General features: G+C 38.9%; 1 protein-coding gene and 1 long non-coding RNA gene across 5 annotated transcripts in view; one reads left to right on the plus strand and one right to left on the minus strand.

Annotated features, from left to right (window-relative positions):
• EFEMP1 (EGF containing fibulin extracellular matrix protein 1) overlaps nt 1-23,246 on the plus strand; it is a 69,180-nt gene that overhangs the window by 19,562 nt on the left and 26,372 nt on the right. The gene's annotated exons all lie outside the window — the stretch shown is intronic.
• The window catches only part of LOC308628160, a 211,697-nt gene continuing 199,443 nt past the window's right edge, over nt 10,993-23,246 (minus strand). Inside the window, exon 4 of the long non-coding RNA XR_014017505.1 lies at nt 10,993-14,766. This is a non-coding gene — a long non-coding RNA (uncharacterized lncRNA). The remainder of the gene's footprint in view (nt 14,767-23,246) is intronic.

A 23,246-nucleotide genomic window follows, 5' to 3' on the forward strand; every position in this document is an offset into this window, starting at 1 on the left:
CAGCTAATGATAGTTCTGAAAAAATAGGAAAGATTATTTGGTGACTAGTTCACTTTAAAAAATATTTAATAGCAAAGCCATTGTAAATTAGAGTCCAACTGTTAGTAAACTAAAAAATCTTCTCTGATTTTTCAATTTAAGCAGAAAAATGGATTGTTTAAGCATGCCAGAGCAATAGTTTCCAATAAACCAAGCTATCACTGATGGTTAATACCCCAAATAGAATATCACTGTATTAGAAAAAGAGCTTGGGCTATTTAGTTGTCATTGTAAAAACCTGGCCACAAACAGTATTAGGGTTCTAACAGAGTTTTAAAGAATTATTAGAAAAGCTGGTTATAATATCAAAGTCAGGAGTAGGCACAATTACATACTCCCAAAAGCATTATGAATCCATAATAAAATGTATGTATTTTTCTTGGTAAAATACACGGTTTCTGGTCTTGTATTAAAAGGACCAGTTTGGGCTTCCCTGGTGGCGCAGTGGTTGAGAGTCCGCCTGCCGATGCAGGGGACGTGGGTTCGTGCCCCGGTCCGGGAATATCCCACATGCCGCGGAGCGGCTGGGCCCGTGAGCCATGGCCGCTGAGCCTGCGCGTCCGGAGCCTGTGCTCTGCAACGGGAGAGGCCACAACAGTGAGAGGCCTGCGTACCGCAAAAAAAAAAAATAAATAAATAAAAATAAAAAATAAAAGGACCAGTTTATAATGACAAGGGAGAATAAGGACAACATCAATAAGGAAGACTGCATGAATTATTTGATTAAATATGAATGATGTTTTGAATTTTCTCAAGAGCTTAAAATATCAAGTAGAGGTCCTGACAAGGGGTAAAAGTAACTGCAAGCAACTGGCCTGCCTATTCCTCAGTATAAATCTCAAATTAGGAAAAGAAGAATCAGGTGCAGATTCAAAGTCAGGCCAAGCCTCTGTAGTTGATTTGGAGAGCTACATCTTAAAATTATTCTAATAGATGACACATCAGTGTTATGTCAACTCTATTACTCAGCAAAAAAGAAAACACCACTTTCCCTTAAAGGAGAAGAAATACTTTCTCTTCTCTGTTACAGTCAGGTGAATCTCTTAACTACAGAGATCATAACTGGGTAACTACTGTAGCTAAAAATTCATGACTTAAGTATTGCTTGCCCATTGATCGATTTTAAATACAGTGTCCCCACTTATCCTTGAGAGATATGTTCCAAGACCCCCAGCGGATGCCTGAAACCATGGATAGTACCAAACTCTATATATACAATATTTTTCCCATACATACATACCTATGATAAAGTTTAATTTATAAGTTAGGCACACTGAGAGATTAACAACAGTACCTAATAGTGAAATAGAACAATTATAACAATATACTGTAATAAAAGTTATATGAATGTGGTCTCTCTCTCAAAATATCTTATTGTACAAATTTAATGCCTTTTCCATCTTAACTAAGCACTTATCATGCACTGGCCATAACTTTTACAGTTTGAGTTTGGCAGTAAAACTAGCATGAATTTCTTTTTCCTTTTTTCACAATTTCACATTTAGAAGATTCATTCTTACTGTAGATCTTAGCAACCTCAGCATACAAAATTTTTTTCTTTCCTTATTAAGCCGAGAACTTCCACCTTTTCACTTAAAGGAAGCACTTTACGGTTTCTCTGTAGCATACCCTAATTGCCAGCATCACTACTCTTGAGCTTTGAGGCCAGTATTAAGTGAAATAAGGGTTACTTGAACACAAGCACTGCGATACCCAAAACAGTGGATCTGATAAACAAGATGCTACTAATCGGTTGATGGGCAGGATATGCTAGACAAAGGGATGATTCATGCCAAGGGCAGGACGGAGTGGGATGGCAAGGTATTTCACCACACTATTCAGAATAGCAGGCAATCTAAAACATATGAATTATTTCTGGAATTTTTCATATAATATTTTTAGACCATGGTTGACCGTGTGGGTAACTGAAACTTCGGAAAGCAAAACCAAAGATAAGGCGGGTAACTATATATATATACCACATATTATTAAGATGAAACAGTGAAGCCAGTTATGAGCATTTCCCTGGCTCTTCTGCTGAGTGACTCAAGTAACAGTGATACTTTCCCCCCAACACCACCTACCATCACCACACACCACTCAGTATGAAAATCAATCATCTAAGGAAAAAGCAAAAATGCAGTGAACACCTGTGAGGGTAGAGGCCAGGAATGTATTCATACATTTATGGAGAAAAAAAGCAAATTAGATCAAACAGTTGAGCTATATCCTTCTCTTCCAGGGACCTCCTCTTACTCTGGGAGACAAGAGCAGTTGTAAGAGGAATGAGAGGCAGAAAAAGAGATGTAGAATGGAACTGGAAGAGAGAGAAAAAGAGAGCAAGATAGGAGAGTAGAGGACATGAGCAAGCATAAGACTATTCTAATCAAAAATAGGTTCTGATGAGGTATCTTGTAAAATAGTATTACAGTGACCATTTTCTACCTGTGTATATGTGTATAAGTACATATTTTCCTCAAAGGACTGATGAAGAAAAAAAGAAAAGGTGACACCTGAATAAATCAGTTTTTCCGTTTTTATAAAATTTTCTGAGGGATTCTTTAAATTTGGGATTCCATTCTCTAATATGTTTTTGAGAATCTTCTATATGCTATGTGTGATAGACCAATGATTCTCAAACTTTACTGAACATGTGAATTCCTTGGGGATCCTATTAAAATGAAGATTCTGATTCAGTAGGTGTTGGGTGAGACCCAAGATTCACATTTCTAACAAGCTCCCAGATTTTGTTGGTATATTCAGAGCCTATCTTCCAGTAGCTGACAATTTGTGCTGCCCATCAAGAAGCTGATATGTCTAGTGATTCTTCATTCTCTATTTTCTGCAGTTAGCAGAGTGTGGTATACTTTGGATAGAATTAGATCTGCATGTGGTGGGGTTTTTTTTTTTTCAAAAAGATATTCTTCTCCTCTGATTAGACAGTTTCTCCAATATAAATTCCATTGTAACAGTTACAGCTGTAATGCACAGATATTTCCCTTATTAATTAATAGAATTTTCTCCTGTAGTGGAATGTTTTTATGCTTGAATGCTCAGGGAGATCCAGAAAGTAGTCTTTGGCAGCAAAAAAGTGGCCTTAACTCCATGAAACTCAGCAAGAGAAAAAGGTTCCCATCTGAACCTTCCCCTAAGTGACTCTGACTGTATTAAACCCGTTAACCTCTCTGGGCCTCAGCTTTCTCAGCTGTCAAAATTAAGAGTTGTCCGTTCCGCTCTCATTCAAAATAATTTTAAAAGAATGAGAAAGAGAAAAAGAGAGGTAGAGAGAGTGCACTTTGTCTAGGCTACAAGCCTTGGAAGTGTGGTCGCTATATGGTTCTTGACTGATACGTGCGTGGCATTTAAACTATTTCTATTGATAGGAACTATTCTTTGACTTTCAAATGGCATTTTTATCAGGAAAACATACCAGAGCAAGTTAAAATCTGCCCTGAGAAGAATGCAGGTGTATTCTGTGATTATAATAGCATTAATGACTCAGAAACAAAAAACCAGACAGTTCTAATGACTTGAAGCTTTATTGACAAAACAGTTCACACCTAGAACTGGTTGTTTGCTAAAAGTCTGGACCAAATCACTGAAGCTTTAAAAACTAGATCACTGCAGTCTTCCCCCGGGGGCATGGACATAGGTAATTATTATGGTTCATGCCACAGCCAAGGACTCCATTTCAATCCTAGCTTGGAAAGGAGTTGTTTTTTTGGTTTTGTTTGTTTTTTGTTTTTTGGTGCAGAGTAAATATACTTTTTGCATGTATTACTATAAACTCATTTAAAACGTAAAGGTGACAACATTAAATATTACAGGTTCTTTATTATTTTCTCAATTTTTGAATTAAGATATGCTGCCTTCATTGGGGGACATGAATACCTTTCAGCAAAGAACAGCCTGTTTAAAGTCTACAGGTTTGTTCATTTCATATTTCAGGATGTTTTTCAGCCTCAGATTCAAACCAGGCTTACAACTAAAGCAATCAGTCTTTCCTGAGCTCATGGATTATTATCTGTTACACAAAAAGCATAAGGAAGCCTATGAGTTATCTGTTGCCACATGACAAATTGTCCTAAAACGTAGCAGCCTAAAACAACAAACATTTATTATTTCACAGCTTCTCTGGGTCTGAATCAAAGTACGGCTTAGTTGGGTCCTCAGGCTTTGGGTCTTTCACAATCTGCAGTTGTCTCAAGGCTTGACTGGGAAGAATCCCCTTCCGAGCTCACTCAACTAGTGGTTGTTGGCAGGATTCACTTCCTGCCTGCATTTCTCATGAGTTCTTCCTCCATGGCTCCTAGCCACATATACCTCTCCCTAGAGCACCTCACAGCACGGCAGCCTTCTTCGTCAGAGTCAGCAAGGGAAAGGGCAGGAGAAAGTGCCAGCAAGAAAGTGAGTGCTAATAAGACTGAAGTCACAGTCTTCTGTAACTCAATCACTGAAGTGACAGTCCATCACTTTTGCCATATTTTGTTCATTAGAAACAAGCTACTAAATCCAGCCCACAGTCAAGGGTGTGAATGCCAGGATTCTGGGATCATTGCGAGTCATGTCAGAAGCTGCCTACCACAATCTGTAATTAAATTCCCCCTGAAATGATTCCATCCAAAACTTTAGAGTTAAATCTAGAATTTTAAATGGTTTCAAAAAGCAAAATATGAGTTAAAAAGCAAAATGCACCCACCTCCCCAGCGGTGCAGGAGCCTGGATGACTCATTCAGATACGCATCCTGATGGGTGTGGTTGAAACAGGCAAAGTACTGTTCAAAAGAAGAACCTCACAGCTTCTAACAGCTCCTTTTGAATGAATGTACCCTTCTCTTCTTCATGGATATAGAACTTCTAAAATGCTATCAATCCTCTCCAAAACCACTCATAAATAATTATGAATATATACTCTGATTTTCAGACTTTTTAGTTAAAATCCTGCTTTACTCCACTCAATAAACAATATCCATGAAACAAAAACTTTATGAGCAAACACAAAAACTCCCTTTATTTTTGCGGATTAGCATGTATCCACATGCCTGTTATATAAAAGAAATTTAATAAACACTGTTCTTGCCTCAACGTGAACTTTTGTCCTAGACATCTGTAATATTTGTGTTTGTTAGGGAATCATGGAAAATGTTCTCCATCTCTCTCATAGAAATCTCTGTTCTGTTTCAGTCACATTTTTCTTCCTACAGCCTATTCAAAAGCCTGCTTCCTAGTCATCATTTTTGTGTTTAAATATGTTTACATCTTTTGCCTCAAAATTCTGGGAGACGTGCTAAATATAATCTAAGGTTACAATAAATAAGTTGTGTAAGGCCTAAAAATTCAGAGGCCATAAAATCCAACATGAATTTTCTTCTGCTCTGAGGAGCAGTTATCATGATAAGGGGCAGAATAGTGATTTGTTTTTTGACAAGGAGGCAGTAATGAAGTAGAATAGCACTCTAAGGGAAAGGGAAAAGAGAAAGGATATATGAGCAAAAGTAGAAAATCACCGTGAGGGTGAAAACCAAGAAATTGAACAACTAATAAAAACAGATGGTGACATGTAGGGAGCGCCACCAGCCACATCCAATCTCCCCCAAAGAATATTCTGATGGCCCGATTGTGACTTAACCAGAGGGAAAGAATAGAGAAAAGGCTAATGCAGCTGTTAAAAGGAATAACCAAAATCCAAAGCAAAGGGGTTTTTTTTCTCCTTAAAGAAAATGGGAATGGACCAAATGTTCTTAAATTGCTTTTTAAAGTACATAATAGAGCTCTGTATAGAGAACAGTACATTTTCTCCTAGGTTCACTCTCCCCCAGAATTAGCTTCCAGATTTTCTCAGGTGTCTCTGATGCCAATAATAAAAACCTCTGTGGGCCTGTTGAGTGGGTAGTAGGATAAATGGGTGCCTCAGCAGCCAGGTAGAAGCCAGCCTCTGACCTCGGGCCTGGAGCATCCCCGGGAGGCTGGGCTAATTCATGAAGCAGGCAGTGAGAGCTGGGGCAGCCCTCGGGGGGCTCCCGGTCAGATCTGGTTCCCTTTACCATGATGTACAGAGGAGAAAAAAAAAGCATTATGCTCATAAGATTCCCTCATATTCAGCCATCCATTTACTAGTACATTCTCTTGACATAAGTAGCCTCACTAAATTCCTCTTTCCTCATCACTGACTCTAAAATGACAGTTTAAGGATTATCCTTTCTGCCACTTACCGTGAAACACAGCTCCAGATCAGTTTGTTGTAGATTTCTGAGCTTAACCACATAGCTCGCAACTGAGTGGATAATCAATCATTCTATGACTAAATCCATCTGGAACAAATTTGAAGCAGTGGCCATGTAGGTTTCTTTTGAAAAAAAAAAATTAAACTGAAACCAGAGTTGATCTTTTCAAAGGTTCAGAAAAAAAAATACATATACAACTTAGCAATGACTTTTCCCCCCAGAACTCATGCATGTTCTATTAGTAAGACTTGTTTTGCCCTGGACCCACTTTGCATTTCATTTAATCTGTGAAAGAAGTGGTCCTCAAATGCTTTGGAGGAGAGTCCACTTCCCTGAGAATGAGGTCATGATCCCTCCTTGGATAGAAGGAAAGGGGGACATTGTGTGGACAGGTTGTCACCATAACTTCATGCTGATCTTAAATCCCTAAACACACAGGACTCAACAGAGTCCTGTGGAACTAAAAGAGCCCATTTCTGGCTATTCTTGCTGGACCCACTACTTTTCTGCCCTGTAGACATTAAAGGATAATTTAAGTATCAAGAGCCTTGGCTTTTAAGAATTCTACCATTCTTTTCCTCAGTAGACTCCAAATTGTTTGTATAAATTTAGGATATATTTTTCCATGTATACCCTGAAATCTGTACCATTCACAAATTCATATGTTCAATTTTCAGTCACTTTTTCATCAATTCATGTATCAATGCATTCAGTTAATATGTGTTCAAACTGTACTAGATGCCTAGACACACCACCTTTTTTTTTAACATCTTTATTGAAGTATAATTGCTTTACAATGGTGTATTAGTTTCTGCTTTATAACAAAGTGAATCAGCTATACATATACATATATCCCCATACCTCCTCCCTCTTGCGTCTCCCTCCCTCCCTCCCTATCACAAGGCACCAAGCTGATCTCCCTGTGCTATGCAGCTACTTCCCACTAGCTACATATCTTACATTTGGTAGTGTATATATGTCCATGCCACTCTCTCACTTTGTCCCAGCTTACCCTTCCCACTCTCCGTATCCTCAAGTCCATTCTCTACGTCTGCATGTTTATTCCTGTCCTGCCCCTAGGATCTTCAGAACCTTTTTTTTTTTTCAGATTCCACAAATATGTGTTAGCATATGGTATTCATTTTTCTCTTTCTGACTTACTTCACTCTGTGTGACAGACTCTAGGTCCATCCACCTCGCTACAAATAACTCATACAAATAACTCAATTTCATTTCTTTTTATGGCTGAGTAATATTCCATTGTGTATACGTGCACATCTTCTTTATCCATTCATCTGTCGATGGACTCTTAGTTGCTTCCATGCCCTGGCTATTGTAAATAGAGCTGCAATGAACATTGTGGTACATGACTCTTTTTGAATTATGGTTTTCTCAGGGTATATGCCCAGTAGTGGGATTGCTGGGTCATATGTTAGTTCTATTTTTAATTTTTTAAGGAATCTCCATGCTGTTCTCCATAGTGGCTGTAACAGTTTACATTCCCACCAACAGTGCAAAAGGGTTAACTTTTCTCCACACCCTCTCCAGCATTTATTGTATGTAGATTTTTTTTTTTTTTTGCAGTATGTGGGCCTCTCACTGTTGTGGCCTCTCCTGTTGTGGAGCACAGGCTCTGGACGTGCAGGCTCAGGGGCCATGGCTCACGGGCCCAGCTGCTCCGCGGCATGTGAGATCCTCCTGGAACGGGGCACAAACCTGTGTCCCCTGCATCAGCAGGCGGACTCTCAACCACTGCGCCACAAGGGAAGCCCTGTTTGTAGATTTTTTGATGATGGCCATTCTAAATGGTGTGAAGTGATACCTCACTGTAGTTTTGATTTGCATTTCTCTAATGATTAGTGATGTTGAGCATCCTTTAATGTGTTTGTTAGCAATCTTTACATCTTCTTTGGAGAAATGTCTATTTAAGTCTTCTGCCCATTTTTGGATTGTGTTATTTGTTTCTTTGATATTGAGCTGCATGAGCTGCTTGTAAATTTTGGAGATTAATCCTTTGTCACTTGCTTTGTTTGCAAATATTTTCTCCCATTCTGAGGGTTGTGTTTTCATCGTCTTTATGGTTTCGTTTGTTGTACAAGAGCTTTTAAGTTTCATTAGATCCCATTTGTTTATTTTTGTTTTTATTTCCATTTCTCTAGGAGGTGGGTCAAAAAGGATCTTGCTGTGATATATGTCATAGAGTGTTCTGCCTATGTTTTCCTCTTAAGAGTTGTATAGTGTCTGGCCTTATTTTTAGGTCTTTAATCCATTTTGAGTTTATTTTTGTGTATGGTGTTAGGGAGTGTTCTAATTTCATTCATCTATGTGTAGCTGTCCAGTTTTCTAGCACCACTTATTGAAGAGGCTGTCTTTTCTCCATTGTATACTCTTGCCTCCTTTATCAAGGATAAGGTGACCATAAGTGCGTGAGTTTATCTCTGGGCTTTCTATCCTGTTCCATTGATCTATCTTTTTGTTTTTGTGCCAGTACCATACTCTCTTGATTACTGTACCTTTGTAGTATACTCTGAAGTCAGGGAGCCTGATCCCTCCAGCTCCGTTTTTCTTTCTCAAGATTGCTTTAGCTATTCAGGGTCTTTTGTGTTTCCATACAAATTGTGAAATTTTTTGTTCTAGTTCAGTGAAAAATGCCATTGGTAGTTTGATACGGATTGCATTGAACATGTAGATTGCTTTGGGTAGTATAGTCATTCTCACAATGTTCATTCTTCCTAGCCAAGAACATGGTATATCTCTCCATCTGTTTGTATCATCTTTAATTTCTTTCATCAGTGTCATATAGTTTTCTGCATACAGGTCTTTTGTCTCCTTAGGTAGGTTTATTCCTAGGTATTTTATTCTTTTTGTTGCAATGGTAAATGGGAGTGTTTCCTTAATTTCTCTTTTAGGTTTTTAATCATTAGTGTATAGGAATGCAAGAGATTTCTGTGCATTAATTTTGTGTCCTGCTACTTTACCAAATTCATTGATTAGCTCTAGTAGTTTTCTGGTAGCATCTCTAGGATTCTCTGTGTAGAGTATCATGTCATCTGCCAACAGTGACAGTTTTATTTCTTCTTTTCTGATTTCGATTCCTTTTATTTCTTTTTCTTCTCTGATTGCTGTGGCTAAAACGTCCAAAACTATGTTGAATAATAGTGGTGAGAGTGGACAACCTTGTCTTGTTACTGATCTTAGAGGAAATGGTTTCAGTTTTTCACCATTAACAAAGATGTTGGCTGTGGGTTTGTCATATATGGTCTTTATTAGGTTGAGGTAAGTTCCCTCTCTACGTACATTCTGGAGAGTTTTTATCAACAATGGGTGTTGAATTTTGTCGAAAGCTTTTTCTGCATCTATTGAGATGATCATATGGTTTTTATCCTTCAATTTGTTAATATGGTGTATCACATTGATTGATTTGCATATATTGAAGAATCCTTGCATTCTGGTGATAAACCCCACTTGATTATGGTGTATGATCCTTTTAATGTGCTGCTGGATTCTGTTTGCTAGCATTTTGTTGAGGATTTTTGCATCCATGATCATCAGTCATATTGGCCTGTAGTTTTCTTTTTTAGTGACATCTTTGTCTAGTTTTGGTATCAGGGTGATGGTGGCCTCGTAGAATGAGTTTGGGAGTATTCCTCCCTCTGCTATATTTTGGAAGAGTTTGAGAAGGATAGGTATTAGCTCTTCTCTAAATGTTTGATAGAATTCGCCTGTGAAGCCATCTGGTCCTGGGCTTTTGTTTGTTGGAAGATTTTTAATCACAGTCTCAATTTCAGTACTTGTGATTGGTCTGTTTATACTTTCTATGTCTTCCTGGTTCAGTCTCAGAAGGTTGTGCTTTTCTAAGAATTTGTCCATTTCTCCCAGGTTGTCCATTTTATTGGCGTATAGTTGCTTGTAGTAATCTCTCATGATCCTTTGTATTTCTGCAGTGTCAGTTGTAACTTCTCCTTTTTCATTTCTAATTCTGTTGATTTGACTCTTCTTTTTTTTCTTGATGAGTCTGGCTAATGGTTTGTTTATCTTCTCAACGAACTAGCTTTTAGTTTTATTGATCTTTGTTATTGTTTCCTTCATTTCTTTTTCATTTATTTCTGATCTGATCTTTATGATTTCTTTCCTTCTGCTAACTTTGTGGGGTTTTTGTTCTTCTTTCTCTAATTGCTTTAGGTGTACAGTTAGGCTGTTTATTTGAGATGTTTCTTGAGGTAGGATTATATTGCTATAAACTTCAGTCTTAGAACTGCTTTTGCTGCATTCCATAGGTTTTGAGTCACCGTGTTTTCATTGTCATTTGTTTCTAGGTATTTTTTGATTTCATCTTTGATTTCTTCAGTGATCTCTTGGTTATTTAGTAGTGTATTGTTTAGCCTCCATGTGTTTGTATTTTTTACAGATTTTTTTCCTGTAATTGATATCTAGTCTCATAGTGTTGTAATCAGAAAATATACTTGATATGATTTCAATTTTCTTAAATTTACCAAGGCTTGTTTTATGACCCAAGATATGATCTATTCTGGAGAATGTTCTATGAACACTTGAGAAGAAAGTGTATTCTGTTGTTTTTGGATGGAATGTCCTTTAAATATCAATTAAGTCCATCTTGTTTAATGTATCATTTAAAGCTTGTGTTTCCTTACTTATTTTCATTTTGGATGATCAGTCCATTGGTGAAAGTGGGGTGTTAAAGTCCCATACTATGATTCTGTTACTGTCGATTTCCCCTTTTATGGCTGTTAGCATTTGCCATGTGTATTGAGGTGCTCCTATGTTGGGTGCATAAATATTTACAATTGTTATATCTTCTTCTTGGATTGATCCCTTGATCATTATGTAGTGTCCTTCTTTGTCCTTGTAATAGTCTTTATTTTAAAGTCTATTTTGTCTGATATGAGAATTGCTACTCCAGCTTTCTTTTGATTACCATTTGCATGGAATATCTTTTTCCATCCCCTCACTTTTAGTCTGTATGTGTCCCTAGGTCTGAAGTGGGTCTCTTGTAGACAGCATATGTATGGGTCTTGTTTTTGTATCCATTCAGCCAGTCTATGTCTTTTGGTTGGAGCACTTAATCCATTTACATTTAAGGTAGTTAACGGTATGTATGTTCCTATTACCATTTTCTTAATTGTTTGGGGTTTGTTATTGTAAGTCTTTTCCTTCTCTTGTATTTCCTCCCTAGAGAAGTTCCTTTAGCATTTGTTGTAAAGCTGGTTTGTTGCTGCTGAATTCTCTTAGTGTTTGCTGTCTGTAAAGGTTTTAATTTCTCCGTTTAACCTGAGTGAGATCCTTGCTGGGTAGAGTAATCTTGGTTGTAGGTTTTTCCCTTTCATCTCTTTAAATATGTCCTGCCACTCCCTTCTGGCTTGCAGAGTTTCTTCTGAAAGATCCGCTGTTAGTCTTATGGGGATTCACTTGTATGTTATTTGTTCTGTTTCCCTTGGTGCTTTTAATTTTTTTCTTTGTATTTAATTTTTGATAGTTTTACTAATATGTGTCTTGGCATGTTTCTCCTTGGATTTATCCTGTATGGGACTCTCTGCGCTTCTGGGACTTCATTGATTATTTCCTTTCCCATATTAGGGAAGTTTTCAACTATAATCTCTTCAAATATTTGCTCAGTCCCTTTCTTTTTCTTTTCTTCTTCTGGGACCCCTATAAATCAAATGTTGGTGCGTTTAATGTTGTCCCAGAGGTCTCTAAGACTGTCCTCAATTCTTTTCATTCTTTTGTCTTTATTCTACTCTGTCGTAGTTATTTCCACTGTTTTATCTTCCAGGTCACTTACCTGTTCTTTGCCTCAGTTATTCTGCTATTGATTCCATCTAGAGAATTTTAAATTTCAGTTATTGTGTTGTTCATCGTTTGTTTGCTCTTTAGTTCTTCTAGGTCCTTGTTAAATGTTTCTTGTATTTTCTCCATTCTATCTCCAAGATTTTGGATCATCTTTACTATCATTACTCTGAATTCTTTTTCAGGTAGACTGCCTATTTCCTCTTCATTTGCTTGGTCTGGTGGGTTTTTACCTTGCTCCTTCATCTGCTGTGTGTTTCACTGTCTTTTCTTTTTCCTTAACTTACTGTGTTTGAGGTCTCCTTTTTGCAGGCTCCATGTTTGTAGTTCCCGTTGTTTTTGGTGCCTGCCCCCAGTGGCTAAGTTTGGTTCAGTGGATTGTGTAGGCTTCCTAGTGGAGGGGCATGGTGCCTGTGTTCTGTTGGATGAGGCTGGGTCTTGTCTTTCTGGTGGGCAGGACCGTATCCAGTGGTGTGTTCTGGGGTGTCTGTGACCTTATTATGATTTTAGGCAGTCTCTCTGCTAATGGGTGGCGTTGTGTTCCTTATTGCTAGTTCTTTGGCATAGGGTGTCCAGCACTGTAGCTTTGCTGGTCGTTGAGTGGAGCTGGGTCTTAACGTTGAGATGGAGATCTCTGGGAGAGCTTTTGCCATTTGATATTATGAGGAGCCAGGAGGTCTGTTGTAGACCAAGGTCCTGAACTCAGCTCTCCCACCTAAGAGGCACAGGCCTGACCCCTGGCCAGAGCCCCAAGACCCTATCAACCACATGGCTCAGAAGAAAAGGGAGAAAAAAAGAAAGAAAATATAAAATAAAACAAAATAAAGTTATTAAAATAAAAAAAAATTTAATTATTAAAAATTAAAAAGTAATAGAAAAAGAAAGAAAGAAGAGAGCAACCATACCAAAAAACAAATCCACCAATGATAACAAGCAGTAAAAACTATACTAAAAAAAAAAAACAGACCAAGAAAACGGACAGACAGAACCCTAGGACAAACGGTTAAAGCAAAGCTATACAGAGAAAGTCACACAATGAAGCATGCACATACACACTCACATAAAGAGAAAAAGGAAAAAATATATATATGTCTATATATTAAAAAAAAGGAAGAGAGTAACCAAATCAATAAACAAATCTACCAGTCATAATAAACTCTAAATACTAAACTAAGATAAACATAAAACCAGAAACAAATGTTAGATGCAGCAAGCAAACCCCAAGTCTACAGTTTCTCCCAAGTCCACCGCCCCAGTTTTGGGATGATTCATTGTCTATTCAGGTATTCCACAGTTGCTGGGCACATCACGTTGATTGTGGAGATTTAATCCGCTGCTCCTGAGGCTGCTGGGAAAAATTTCCTTTCTCTTCTTTGTTCGCACAGCTCTGGGTTTTAGGTTTGGATTTGGCCCTGCCTCTGCGTGCAGGTCGCCTGAGGGTGTCTGTTCTTTGCTCAGACCGGACAGGGTTAAAGGAGCAGCTGATTCGGGGGCTCTGGCTCACTCAGGCCGGGGGGAGGAAGGGGTACGGATGCCGGGTGAGCCAGCAGCGGCAGAGGCCCGTGTGACGTTGCAATAGCCTGAGGCGCACCGTGTGTTCTCTCGGGGAAGTTGTCCCTGGATCACGGGACCCTGGCAGTGGTGGGCTGCACAGGCTCCCGGGAGGGGAGGTGTGGACAGTGACCTGTGCTTGCACACAGGCTTCTTGGTGGCTGCAGCAGCAGCCTTAGCATTCCATGCCCATCTCTGGGGTCCGCGCTGATAGCCGCAGCTCGCGCCCGTCTCTGGAGCTCATTTAGGCAGTGCTCTGAATCCCTTCTCCTCATGCACCCCGAAACAATGGTCTCTTGCCTCTTAGGCAGGCCCAGACCTTTTCCCAGACTACCTCCCGGCTAGCCGTGGCATACTAGCCGCTTGAGGCTGTGTTCCCACAGTCAACCCCAGTCCTCTCCCTGGGATCTGACCTCCGAAGCCCTGAGCCTCAGCTCTCAGCCCCCGCCCGCCCCGGCGGGTGAGCAGACAAGCCTCTCAGGCTGGTGAGTGCTGGTCGGCACCGATCCTCTGTGCGGGAATCTCTCCGCTTTGCCCTCCGCACCCCTGTGGCTGCTCTCTCCTCCGTGGCTCTGAAGCTCCCCCCCTCCGCCATCCCCGTGTCTGCCCACAAAGGGGCTTCCTAGTGTGTGGAAACTTTCCCTCCTTCACAGCTCCCTCCCAGAGGTGCAGGTCCCATCCCTATTCTTTTCTTTTTTTTTTTTTTACGGTACGTGGGCCTCTCACTGCTGTGGCCTCTCCCGTCGTGGAGCACAGGCTCCGGATGTGCAGGCTCAGCAGCCATGGCTCACGGGCCCAGCCACTCCACGGCATGTAGGATCTTCCCGGACCGGGGCACGAACCCGTGTCCCCTGCATCGGCAGGCGGACTCTCAACCACTGCGCCACCAGGGAAACCCCCATCCCTATTCTTTTATCTCTGTTTTTTCTTTTTTCTTTTGTCCTGCCCAGGTACTTGGGGAGTTCCTTGCCTTTTGGGAAGTCTGAGGTCTTCTGCCAGCATTCAGTAGGTGTTCTGTAGGAGCTGTTCCACATGTAGATGTACTTCTGATGTATTTGTGGGGAGGAAGGTGATCTCCACATCTTACTCCTCCACCATCTTGAAGGTCTCCCCAAACCACCTTTCTTGCAAGGACTTTTCAGTCTATCTGAAGGGGTTAGATAAGGTTAGATTTTTAGAAATTAAATGATACATAGATAGAGAGAACAGATTGGTGGTTGCCAGAGGTGGGGGGTGGGGGGTGGGCAAAATGAGTGAAGGGAATCAAAGGTACAAACTCTCAGTTATAAAATAAATAAGTCATGGGGATATAGCATACAGCATGGCAACTACAGTTACTAACACTGTAGTGTATATTTGAAAGTTGCTAAGAGATTAGACCTTAAAAGTTCTCATCACAAGAAAAAAAATTCTGTAACAATGTATGGTGATGAACATTAACTAGATGTATTGTGGTGATCATGTCACAATATCCACAAATATCAAATTGTTAGGTTGTATGCCTGAAACTAATATGATGTTGTATGTCAATTATACGTCAATTTAAAAAAGAAAAGAAAAGTAACCAACACAAATAATTCAGCTCAACAATTCAAGTCAACAAAACACTCATTGAGGGCCTCAGTCCCCATGTAGTCAATGGTAGTTATGGTTACCAAGAAGCACTGGAGGGGTCCAAAGGAGGGATTGGTTGCTGCAACCAAAGGCCAGTTAGGGCTTTGTGGAGGGAGCAGATGTGATATGGGTCATGAAGGATGAACTGGATGTTAATAAACCTGAGAAGAGAAAGGCAGGCTTTGCTGGGTGCACACCCTGTATACAGAGTAATGGATTTGGGGTGAGGGAAAGAGGGACTACTATAGGGGAAGCAGGAAACAGGATAGGAAGGTCATTGGAGGAACTTTATGTAGAACCCTCAATTCTTGTTAAGCCATTTAGATTGAGTACTGTCAAAATTAGTGAAAGATTTTGAGCAAGGAGTGACCTAATAAAAATGCTACCTCCAGATAGTCATAGGATAAGGAGGAAAAATAAGCATACATATATTGTTAAATGTATTAATAAATCACCCTAATAGGACTTGGGTGGGGGAATGGGACAGAGAGGGCATATGTCAGTCTGATTGACTGAAAATTGAGTAAGTTTCTCAAGAAAGAATGGTACTAACTTTCAAGTTAGTACATATAGTAATGATGCTAATAAGAGGTATTAAAACGTAGTTTAATCCATAAGGAGTATTTTCAGAATCATCGTAATAATTTAATAATTTGTTTAAAACTATTTCTAACAGACACATTCATTATTTTTGTATGCAAGTGCTTCTCCTGAGTCAAATGATGATTCTAAACAAGTTCCATTCCAAGTAGGGTCCACAGTTTATGATATTGTTTAGCAATACATTTATTCATAGGTATTACAAAGGTAAATATCAAACTTGTAAATTAATAACATTTTGGTGTAATTTCATCTTCTGCACCCACTGAAATAACCAGTTAAGAGCTAGGTAAGCCCTTAAATGATCTTCTGGACAATCATCCTTTCTGCTTCGTGCCCACATCCATTAAACAGTAGAACGTTTGTTAGTCATAACGTATGACCGAAGGAATATGGAGCAAGTCTCTAACCATAAACTGTGTCTAAACATAGACCTTTAACAGTTTCTCTTATTTTAACATGTTTAAGTCTGTGATACTGCAATATGCAATGAATACAACCTAAGCAGAGTCATGCCTTAGTTAAAATAAGGTTTTGCAATTACAGAAAATTATGGCAAGAGGCAATTATCCATAGGCCCACTCTCCCCTGTGAGTCTCCTACCATCCATTTTGTGAATAAGCATGAACTAAGGGAGAAATCTGATTATAAATAGAGGAGAGCAACAAGTTCTCCTGATATGTCTAGGGGAAATGCATTTTCCAGTTAAAAATCATCTTTGTTTAAAAACAAGAATTTGAGGGCTTCCCCGGTGGCGCAGTGGTTGAGAGTCCGCCTGCCAATGCAGGAGACATGGGTTCGTGCCCCGGTCCGGGAAGATCCCACATGCCGCGGAGCGTCTGTGCCCGTGAGCCATGGCTGCTGAGCCTGCACATCCGGAGCCTGTGCTCCGCAACAGGAGAGGCCACAACAGTGAGAGGCCCGCGTACCGCAAAATAATAAATAAAAAATTAAAATTAAAAAAATAAGAATTTGAATAGAATACAAAAAGGGGAACAGCAGTTTTGGAGTGCGGGTGAGGCTAGACTGCTAAGCTAATAAAGCAAGAACTTAAGAACATAAGAATATATAGTTTAGCCTATGTAATAATCCAAAGGAATTTTAACTAGACTTAGAGATCACTTCACTAAGTCTTGATACTCTTTGGTTTGGGGGGGGGGCATTGTTTTGTTTTGTCTTTGCTTTTGTTTTTTTGAAGACCTACCCAGAGCAAGAATTTTGCAAAGGCAAAACACCTGGTTTGTTGATTTATTGATCTATTTAAGTGTCCATTCTGGAACACTTCATAAACAATAGTCAGGCCTATACTTTTCTTCTCAAGAGTGGGGTCTGCTGGAGATGATGTGTTAGTTGTCTAGATTTGCTTTTTAATTTTATGTTGGATTTGGGAATAATAAGATGGGGGGAGATATTTTAACAATTGCCCTGTTACTTACAGTTTGGGAGATAGCACAAGACCACAGAAGTATCCTGTAGCTGGATCCCTAAACATAATTTCAAAGTGTGAGATTATTCAACAAGCCTGAGTAGAGTAACTATTGTGTGCAAAGCACAGTAGGTGTTGAGAATACAAAGATGAAAGCTTATGGTGCCTGCCCACAAAGAGCTCACAGTCTGAGCAAGTAGACAGTAACAGCAATGTGAAATTTTGAGTCCCGTTTCAGAAACTTCCCAGAGAAGGTACTACCAGGCGTCAGTCTTGGGAAGTTGTGGGAATTAGTCCTTAATGAACTGGGGGAAGGAAAGGAGGGAAAGAGAAAGAGTGTTCTAAGCAGAAGGAACAGTATTTGCTAAGGTCGTTAAGTAGAATACAGAAGAAACAAGTGTTCTACACAATTCAGTGAGCAATACAAGATGACAGGTTAAAGTCAAATCATGAAGGGCCTTGCATGTCATGTTAAAAAGTTTGGATATCATCCTGAAGATAGTGGGAAGTGGCATAATCAGCTTTGCTTACAGAAGAGGTAAACACATCATTTGCTTTTAAAACTTATTTCTGAGTTCTAAATTTGTTAACCCAATAAGATAATTTTATTGTAGTTAATTAGGACTGGTTTTATTCTTCATTTATGCCAGTGCTACAAAGGCAAATTAAATATGAATTTCATTATAAAAATAGCATAGTTCTGTTTTTAAGTTTAAATCTTTATCAAACATAACACAGTGGGGAAAATACCTTAGCTCAAGGAAAAGCTCATATAAAGTCAAAACCAGCCTTAAAATTCCACTCAGCATGTAGTCATTGTTCCAGGCCATTACAATTTTATCCACACAGAATATAACTGTATACTCTTAAAGGATTTTTACTACTTGAGATTTGTTCCATCTTAAAATTTGTACTAAAACTTACTGGAAAACTAGTTTGAAAATAAAATTGTAACTCAGCCTTTGCAGAAGCTACGAGAGGTTCTACACATTTCCCTTATTTGGCATAGCATCCCCTAGTCTTGTAAAAAAATTGTTGTAGTGACAATATAATTGTAGAAATACTATGGAAGCACTGAATGTTATTTATCTTAAGTGTTTTGCCACTTTATAATATAATAGTGCTAGAATTTACACATCAAATCTAATGGAGAGCTCAACTGGTACCTTTAACAAATTGAGGCTATAAAATTATATAGGTCACTGATGTATGCCTAGGGATATTCAGCTGCTGGTTTCCTAGTGGAGAATGCCAGAATTCAGTGGTCGGAGAAAAACTTGTTTAGGACCCTAAGCCACACAGAGTGCCAGAGGCACCCCTTCATCCTTAAGGTGAGTCTAGTTAAGGAGAAGAGGGGTGGGGGGATAGCTGTCCAAGATCTCTCCAAGACAGTTGACTTTCCACAGATAGCAAGTGTGCTGCTCTTCCTCTTCGTTAGCAAGGATAATCTTTAGATACAGCAGTCCCAGAGGTCAGTTGGACAAGCTGCTTTCTGCAGTCATCTTACATTGGCCAAAGGAACCCGGGAAAAGAAACTTAAAGAAGGTGGATGTGAGCTGGACCTAGAAGGGGAATCTATCCTGTTAAGGTAGAAGGGTTGGAGAGAGGCTTACAGTCAAAGGCAGACAAGTGGCAACATATGTTTGCACTTGGCAGTATATTGCCTGGCTGATATGGAGGGCCATACAAGATGGCACTGATGAAAGGACTAGTTTTTAGATGAAACTACCTGTTATATTGCAGTGAGGTTTATCCAATTATACAGGACCTTCTGCATTTTACTGACATCTATGTGAGTAGTCACAGGATTAGGTGGCTGGTGTTGGGGTTCTGGGGGCCTGTATAGCAGCCCACCTTCCTGAGGAGATGAAGATGGTGGGGACAGCCTGCTGAGCTCCTGAGGGGTGCACTGGAGAGTCACAGCACTGGGCTAGGGAAACAGCACTCACAAACCATTGCTGAAGCAGCAGTGCCCAAGGCCTGCACACCAGTAGGAGATGGTCCTCACACTACCCTGGATGTGGCATCAGTCAGAATTCTCAAGGTAAAAGAATGGTCTGCCCAGTTGAGGTGAAATTGAGAAAGGGCAAATGCAAAAGCAAATACTGAAATAGGAAGAAGGAATCAGAAATGCAGGACAGAAAAAGGTGGGGTAATAAGACAACAGAGAAGGAAGTCAGCCTTGTCACCTGCTAATTTGTCACACTGACACCATAAGCATAGTGTTTTTCCTCAGGTTTTAAATTCTTTAATTTTTCCTATTAATTTTCTGTTTTACCTTTAATATGGGAATAAGAATCTATCATATATACATATATAATTTTTGTAAGGCCATAATGAAAGCATTTGGAGGTCATTTGGTTTCCAAAGAAACCAAAATTAATTTTCCAAAGAAAATTTTTCTAATATGCCATGAGTTTTTACTATATTACTAGCATAGCTCTTAACAAACAAAAATTGGCTCCAGATCAAATCCTCCTGTGTGATATGATTGAATGGCTGCTTCATCAACTACAAATGATATAGATCACTATTATGTTTAGTGGAGACTCCTCAGACCTGCTCATTTGACTCATTTACATGCAGTTTTTCCCACTACGTTTGAAAATATTCCCCATCTGTTCTCTAGTTCTGATTTATAATTTCATCACTGTCTTGAAAGACAATGACCATAATATCCTTGACATAGTCAATATAATAAATAAAAATTGCTTCTGAAATTTACATTTTCACAGCTTTTTCATAGCTAGAACTTGTACACACAGAAGTTCTCAGAGTTACACATAAGTTCTAATTAGAGCTCTAGTTAAAGCTATGTTTGCTAAGTAGTCTTCATAAGCATTAACATTCCATTTCTGTGGCTGGGTCCTATTGCCACCAACTGTCCTTTCATATCACAAAATATTATAAAATGCAAAAGATTCTAGATTCTTTTTGTTTTGCCAGATTACATTTGTGTGAATGTTTGCAATTTCCCTAATAAGAAATAACTTTAAGAAAGAAAGGCTGATTTTGCCTGTTCTTGCATCCATTCATCTGGAATATGCAAAAGCAAGGGAAGTCATTTGATGCTATGGTTGTTCCTCCTGATTGGATTTCAGTGTCACATTCAAAATACAACACTGAGCAAAGAAACCAAGATAGGATGTATAATTACATGCAAGGACATAGAAAACTATATTAAAAAGCCCTGCCTTTCTGCAGTTTTCTTGCTTCCTTCCACTTGTCTATAACAGAAGTACCACCCTTACATATAGCAAATTCACAGTTTTGTTAAATACAATTTATTGAGCCCTAGTGCCAACCAGGTACCATTTGGGGTGTGTATTACTTCAGTTACTCCTCACAAGAACATTAAGAAATGCGTATTATCCCTACTTGACAGACATGGCAGTGAGACTTGGAAAGGTTAAGTGACTTTCTCCCGACACATACCAAAAACACAGTGTTGCTTGGGTTTGAACTGAGGCTTACTTGACTCTAAAACTCATGATCTTACCCACTCTTCTGTCTCAATCGTATTTCATATCTTTCTGTCAGGGAGTTGTATAAGAAAAAAATTTATTCTGTGGTTCTCAGACTTTCTAAAAAGGTCAAGTCTTCCCGTAAACTCTAATTCTTGGTATAATAAACCCTTGGTATAATAAGGCTAGAAAAAAAGCTAGCACAAGCAACTAAAGAAGGAAACAACCTCAAATAAAATAATTTAGAACTTAAAAATACTATGCAGTGAGAAAATAGTATGGTTGTTCTAATTCTGAAAGCCATGGAAAGAGACCTGTAGTTGAAGGTCACTGACAGGACCTCCTTACCCCTACCTGGCAGCTTCACAGTCATCCATATCGACCACATATGTGCCTGAAGCCAAAGGTTTTCATTTAAAGGTTTCCACGAACAAATTATTACATTTCTAGGGAGAAATAATTCTAGGCTAATTTTAAAATTAACAATATGAATTGCTCAATTTTTCCATTTTCTTCTAAAATGAAAACTTGGAATATGATGGACTCTACGGATGTGCTCCATTCAGTAACCATTTTAAGTATATATAACAGATCTAAGAACATAGACTTTTTAAAAAATCTGTTTATTCATGCCAAGAAATTCTCTTAAAGACTGCCTTAGTTTGGCATCTACCTTTAACACATCAACTACATAACTGGCACACGTCCATCTCCCTTTGTACTCTACAGACAGAAACCATGTATGGGGCATGTTTCCCCACAAGATTTTTTTCAGAGTTTATGCTGCCAAACAAGCATTAAGCTACTCTAAATTCCGGGCAAGTATGTAACTTTACAGGTACACAGTACTGCACTAAAACATTGAAGAGAACTTTCTATTCATCCCACTCTGCTAACAGAGCCATTCAATCCTGTTCAGAAAGATGAGTCCATTTTAACCCCTCCTTTGATTCTACAGATTAGGAGGAGGGAGAAGTTACTGCTGAAAAATGAAAAAGAAGGGAAGAAGAAACAGTCATGGCCCCCAAGAAGCAAGAGCATGTTTTTCAGGTTTCCCAGGTTCCAACATTCTGTGTTAGAGAGGGCAGAAGAGATGAGAGCTGGAAAATGAATCCTTTTCACAACAGTGTTCAGGATTTCAGCAAAGTGAGCTTTAATTTCAGATTTTTTAAACTGAAAGAGATTTCAGAGAATATACAGTCCTAATGTATTTTTGCTTCTAATAGAACTGTAAGGTAAAATGCCCCAAACTCATTTAAAAGTCCAAAGACTATTTTATGTGCTAGCTTGAGAATTCTTTAGCATCAAAACTCACCAGGTCATAGTTTTAGGAAACAGTATTTTCTTTTGTCCCCTATTGCCTTTAGGTACTCCTCAAACTAATACTCAGGAGTTATTTGAATGCTATTTCTTCACATCACTGAAAGTGTTTTAACACAGGGGCTGGGAGATATCCCACAGCCTATGTACATCAAACACAATTTATCAGCAAATTAAATTCAAGAATGCATGATAATTCATGAATAATTTGAGGGAAATGGTAACTATAGTATCAATTTGGAACAAAACCAAAAAGTCAAATCTCACTTGGTTTAATGGCATATGAAACACTTGGGCACAAGCTGATAGTTGCTTGCATTTAACATTTTGACCACCAAATAATCTTATGCCTTAATATGATGAAGCCTGCAGAGTCCCCCTTCCTGAAAAATTCTTAATACTTACAAGGAATAATAAGTCTAGGATTTCTTAACTACCTCCTTGCTCAAGGAAGAGAGAGAGAATAAATAACCACTTAGGATGAGATCTTTCCTTGCTATGCTTTATCATAGAGTGAGTTTTTCAAATGTTAGAGGAAAAATTATAAAAGTAAGCATCACAATATATATTGTATATATACAAAGATATATGTATGTACACCATATGTCAAAGGGAGAAAGTATAGATATTCAATCTTGTTGAATCCTCACAACTTTCTATATTGGGGTGGATGCAGCATCTATTTTTCAATGTTTTTTAATTAAGTTTTCAAACTTGAAGTTGAAGGTATGACACAGATTCAGAAACTGTTAACATTCTGCCATATTTGCATGCCGTGCTTTAGCACCATCTTTAAACACAGGTAACTGGTCAAATCCGCCCCCCCCACTACTGAGATTCACGTTGCACCATTTGCATATTTCCAATGATAGGAACCTCATTATCTCCTAATACATTAAAATGTCCAATGACCACAACATTTTTTTCTTTCACTGAACTAAAATCTGCCTTTCTTAGATTTTTATCTGCTTATTCTAGCTCTGCTCTTTGGAAAGACATGGTCAAGATCTTTTCCTTCTTCTCTAAACAGCTTTTCAAAATCCTCAAGTCCACTCTCACAACAGACTAGCTCAGATACAAATCTCATCTTATAAGTTGAGTACAGTCAGCGGGGTGGGGGGAAAGATAGGATGATGTAAAGAGAGGAGGGACTATAGGCCTTCTTAAGGGTTGGCCTTTTTCCCCACAGGTTTTGATACATAA

The sequence above is a fragment of the Mesoplodon bidens genome (genome assembly GCF_964165515.1).
Source record: "Mesoplodon bidens genome assembly, chromosome: 14".
Lineage (NCBI taxonomy): Eukaryota > Metazoa > Chordata > Mammalia > Artiodactyla > Ziphiidae > Mesoplodon > Mesoplodon bidens.